Consider the following 6,117-nt stretch of genomic DNA (forward strand, 5'->3'; position numbering starts at 1 on the left):
CCTATTACAATTCACTTAGTGTGAACTGTAACTCGCACATAACTCACATTCACAGCTGCAATTATAGAAACTAGCTAGAAACAGTTAGGAAATCTGTACCTACATCTAGTAATTGAACAACCCAAACACACTGCCTCTGCAAAGCTCAAGTGCTGTAGCATAGAAACAGCAGAGAATAGTCTTCAAGCTATCAAACACAGCAGTATCTTCCATATTGTTGCGAAGATGAAAATCTCAGACTGCAAACAGGAGTCTGTCCAAATCCATAAAATGCACATTAGCACCAGAAAATTGGGGATCACTGAAGGAAGCTGCAAGGAAGATGCTTGCATGGGCAGGAGGCCAGACCACACAAGGTAGCAGGTCTTCTCCAGCTCTGAGTGTTGCTCTCTGAGCTTCGGAGCATATCTTTCAAAGCTGGGAACTAAACAGGAAAAAAAAAGCCGAGAAAAAGTGTCCAGAACTGAGCTGCTCATAACCACACAGGCCCATCAGAAGGGAGCCTGCACAGGGGTTTGGGAGTGGAGGTACCCAAACCTGCCTGCTGGGGGGCATGGGCTTCTCCTGCCCAGCCACCAAAACGACTTCAGGAAAAGTTGCTCCCACGCCCTGCTCCCTCCTGTGTCCCACACCACTAACCCAGTCTCCCTGGCCAGGCGTCCCCTTTCTGTCCTGGGAAGCAGAACGGCCGAGCTCCAACTCCTGCTCACGCTGTGCTCCACACCCAGCACAGCTGCTTGCTTCTGGAGGGGGGGTCAGAAATTTTCACCTGGCCATTGCACAAAGGCCTGTGTATGATAAGGCACTCTGGGTTCCAAACCGGCACAGCAGACAGTAATGAACTACATGCAGAGGCTCAACCTCAGAAATGGTATCATGCAAAATGGAGAGTCAGTGCTAACCCCACATATTTGTGCATACTGGAAAGCTCCCCTCCTGCAGCCCCCCAAAAAGGTATTTCCCTCTCTGGAGCAAAGGCTTTTCTTAACAATGTATTTTAGTGTCAAATACAGAAAAGTCCCCTCTGGCCTTTCAGGGACATCATCAGTTCACAAGAAATACTACAGCCAAAAGGCAAGAGTTTATAGGGTGTAATTTTTAACTTACTCTTTCAAAATCGTGTTTTCACATATCTTGAAAGCCTGTTTATAGGGACGGCATACTGGTTTTCCCTCTTCTGTTAATGGCACTCGTATTTTAGGCTAGGAAAAAATCCCCACGGACTGCATTTACTACAGTAGCCTCAGACTACGATTACTTGCCTTGTTACTGTTTTGCCAGTGTGGGTTTTTTTCCAAATATGAGGCTCCAAATACACTTCAGCCATTAACCACATTTACCACCCTGTGATGTGTAAATACGTTTCCCCCTTAGCCATATTTTGTGTATTAATCTGACTCTTCCTGCCAAGATGTTCACCAAATATGGCGTTTTATTAATTCCTGAGCACCTTGCCTCCAAACGACATGTTCATCGGGAAGGCGCTCGAGTTCCCCAGCAGATTCTGTTTTTGCCTTCTGAGGATGCAGCTCCGAGGCTCAATAATTCACAAACAAACAGCTAAAGCAGAAGAAAGGGAGACCGTCAGGCATGCAGATTTTGTGACAACACACCTAAACTCTCCTAAACTGCTTTCACCAAAACAAAAACCCAGCACTGGGGTATCTCATGATCTGCAGCAAGACAACCATGGCACCGGTGCAGAACAGATGGGTGGACAGAGTCCACAAAGGCGTGCGAGAGAACCGCAAGCAGACTCCTCCTGGGGAAGGAGAAATATCAAGTGTATTTTTAATACTCAGCCTTAAAACTGCACCGTTGGAAGGCTGTTTGAACACTACCCTCCCCAGGAAACGTGGGAGGGAGTGTAGGCTCTCATTAAGAACAAACCTTCTCCTCATCCCTAAATATAAGTGTGACCCAGATGGAACAAAATAAATGGTAGAAGTTAAGCCGCTCTCGGCTGAGAGGAGGCATTTACTGTTGCACAGAATTCAGCCTGCAAGTCATTTCCTGTAGCCTCTTTTTCTAGTCACCTGTGGTTTCATAATGCAGTTAAACCACACATCACATCTGCTACAGGCCAGGAAACAAGTACTGCAAAATCTGATTTCCAGTCACAGCAGCTGAGCCATCATGTTAAGTACACAGCCATGAGGTATACTGTGCTACTCTGGCTAAAAATCCAAAGCCTGCTTGGCCAAGGCATCAAGAAATCAGATGCGGTGAAAAAAAACACAAGAAATAATGTTTTAAGGTCAGACTGGTTTTGACACACATCAGAAAGTTGTCAGCAATTACCAGACCTGCAGAGAGAAAAGGAACATTTTCTATCTGATCCACCAAGAAACAGTGCAAGTCACTAGACTACACGCACCAAGTGGTGTCTCTGTATCCCAAATACTGCTATATATAAACAGCACCATCATAAACAACATATGAACACAGCAATTAGTCATCCTGCCTGTACATTAAATGTAGATTTGTATTACCTTGTTCAAAACTGAAGGAAAATATGCTAAGCTTATAAGCTTTTTGCTGAAAAACTGTTCAAGAGCTATCTTCCATGATTTATCTTCAAAAACAATCCTTCAGGGCAAATTTAAAACGTATAAAGAGGTACCAACAAGGTAAGCAAGGTTTAACTATTGTCTGTGTGAAGGCTTTTTCCACCAGCATCAGTGAGCACTGGATGGCTGAGAGTCCTTCCATACTCTCTATTTTAAGTTAGCATCTTCTTGGAACAAAGACAAAGATGGGATCTCTGGGAAGCCAGTGTGAATACTGGCACCACACCAAGACAGCAGATGCCTTTTTTTTCCCCCACATACACAGAGTGACCCCTTAGGATAGAATGGGCTGTTGTTGCTCGGGAGGAAGCAAAGCGTGTTTGCCACAAACAAGATTAAAAGAACAAAAAGAGCAACACGCTCTCTTGCTGCATTACCAGGCAGGGCTATTGTGGAGTGAAAGTAAAGAGTAGCCACTTGGAGAGGTTATTTTATTTTTCCCCTGTCTTTGGAAGAATTACACACCTTTTGTTAGGGCTTTTCCTTGCCACAGAAACCACCCCCACCTACTCTGATTCTTACCGAGAACTATCAGAAATGCATGGAAAATACAAAGATGTTATAATAAATGACCCCAAACCTGAAAGCACTCCACATTATATATCGGTTTACACAAAATGGGCAAGATTTAGACTCCAGGTGTTTGAATCACTCCAGGGTCCTCAGGATGAAAAAACGATTAGAGGAAAATCTTGCTGAATGTGCGTCTCTGCCTTGATCTGCCTTACACAAGTAGGTACAGTGCTGTCACCTCCCAACGTCCTCGGAACGCCAAGAGGCTATTACTGCTTTGTGGAGATAAAGCAGAGCATCCTCCCCGAGACACGCAACGGTGCTGTTCATTGCAAATGTCAACACTCCATATTCAGGACAATTTCTGGTGGCCTAGACTAAAGGAACAATGAAAAAGGACACCAGGGCAAAGGAAAAGCCTCCACTTGGCAATATTCGGGCACAGCACAGCAAATAAAGAATGCTACAGCTCTGAACCCAAGGGACCCCATGTCTAAATGAGGCCCGTGCAACAAGAAAACGCTCCCAAAGACTGCAGTACAATACTTCTTCTGCATCTAATTGAAAAGAGTGTTTCTGTTTAGGACGCTGACAGCTGACATTTAGTACTTCCGACGCAATTTCCCACCTCTCCCCAGATGAGAATCACTTCAGACGCCAAGGCTGTGGAGACTTTCTTCAGAGGATTTCCAAACAGCTGCAACAAACAAAACAGCACCATCCCTCAACAAAAACAAATTAAGCAATGCTCACAGGGTTTCACGACCACTGCCAATGCTCACAGCACCCACTCTCCTGCCCCTCTGCCACCCCATAAAGCTGAGACCTGGGGGGTTAACCCCCATACCCGAGACAACTCTTGCACAAGAAGTCAAATGACAAATCACAAAGCAAGGCAGAACCTCAGTTCAGGTTTCCACACCACAGTTTTTCACATCATCTTTAAGCCAGAACAACATCAGATCCCTTCTCATGACCTCGGTGTTATGGCATCCACTTCCCCAGACTGCATTTGGCTCTGATTAAACAGCAAATTAGAACAACACTTCTACCAATTACTTCTCACTTGTACAAGTGTGCAATTCTCTTATGCAATGAGAAAATTATCCAGCAGACAGTATAAACATCCTTCATGAGATAAATGCAAAGCAGGAATGTAAAGTGTAGCTAAAGACCTTGTATTTCTTTTCCTTGCTTGGCTGATAACAAATTGTCAGGACACATATAAAAGAAAAATAACAGGAAAGTGGGAGAGAAAGAATTCTGAATCAGCCACCACGGAAAGCAAGAAACATCTCACCAAAGCTCCTGACCACTGACCACCCTTCTTCAGGCGCATTGCATCATTCAGCCATTCAACATTCACAAACAGTCAAGTGCTTCCGAAATCTCAAATTCTGACAGCTCTTAAGATTACATTTCTTTATGCCCCTGCCAAAGGGCTGCAGAAATGCCATGCTGTTTGGATATGTTCCCAGAAGTCTCCTCCAGCAATTAAAAAAATACGTATCTATATCAGCAGTCTTAATGATTTTTCTGAACTGTACTACAGAGATTGAGAGTTAGACAGTGCCCGGCAAGCCAGTCCTCTGCACCTGTCTACCACCCACGGGGAGCAGAGTGGACACATCCCCTGTGGGTCTCAGCGTTTAAATCCTGCACCCAACCATCTCCACAATAAATGCTGGTTTAGATCAAGGGTTTGCTGGGACAGAGGCAGGGTGGTGACCCCAACTCCCCTACATACCCAACCCCAGCTCTCGCATGTGTTTAACCCCGTCAACACAAACACGGCAGCCCTCTGCATCACCAGGATGTTACGGCTGACTGTTCCACCAACCCCAGCCGCGACCGGATGCCGAAGACCTGGGCTGACAAGTCGTCTGTCTGGACAAAGACATTTTCAATTTGCAGCACACTAATTTCACATCCGTCTCAGAGCTAGCTTTCCCTTTTGCCTCCAAAGAGAGGCTGTGCTGTATCACAATTCATTCCAGGCCACTAGCAGATGTCTGAAACTCCTGTGCATTATCTTAGGAAAGCCTAACGCTCAATTTCCTTAAAAGACAGGGGAGCAAGTGAGTCACTTTACATACCCTGGCAGTCACATACAAGGCAATGGGTATGTCCAGGAGGAAATAACATCACAAACTGGCAAGGAATGGCTACATCTACCCGTTCGACAAGATTTGGTCCATGCTAAAACCTACTGCTTTGAAGACGAAACGGCAAGCATTCATCTCAAGTATTATTTCTGTACTAACGCACGGACACAAAAGTTGGAAGCCCATCAAATCACAGACAAAATGCTTCCGCATGCAAACGCGCTACAGATGCCTCCTTAGCATTTCTCTACCAAACGCAGAGGTGGCTCAACTCCCTCTGCTCCTCTTCTGGATAATTCTCCACAGGCAGGCAGAGAGCTTTGCGTTGCGCTAGGAAGGCAGGCGAGCACCGGCGGCAGCAAGTGTGCCCACGGGGCACTGGGGGACGACACCGGGGACGACACCGGGGACGACACCGTGGGGGGACCCTCGGGGACAAAGCGTAGCAGGGACGTGGCGCCGATGTTCAGCGAGGGCTCCCACGGTTCCTCCGCGGCACACGGTGCCGGACTGACGACCTTCTCCGCATCACGCCCTAACGAGCACGGAATGACGGCTTCTCTGGGAGGAGAACAGCATCCCTGGAGAGATGGGGATGCCGAGGAGCGCTTCGCCCGCTACCACACCCTGGCCTGGCGAGGGGTCCCCAGCCCAGGGTAAGGGTGCAGGATGAGGCCTCCCCAGCACGGCAGTCCGGCCAGCCCCGGGCTGCGCTGCGGGTCCCTCTGCGACCGCGGCGGGGCCCAGGGACGGAGGAACCGGCGGGGCAGGACCCCCGGGCCCACCCCGGTGCGGGCAGCCCAAGGTCGCCGGGCCGGGCTGCTGCCCCGCAGCCAGCAGGGGGGGAGACGGCCCCCAAACCTCCCTTCCCCCAGGTAACCCCGGCTCCCCTCAGAGCGGCCCCCAAACCCCCACCCCCCCTCAGAAGC

Source organism: Haliaeetus leucocephalus, unplaced genomic scaffold (assembly GCF_000737465.1).
Source record: "Haliaeetus leucocephalus isolate CR32 unplaced genomic scaffold, Haliaeetus_leucocephalus-4.0 Scaffold262, whole genome shotgun sequence".
NCBI lineage: Eukaryota > Metazoa > Chordata > Aves > Accipitriformes > Accipitridae > Haliaeetus > Haliaeetus leucocephalus.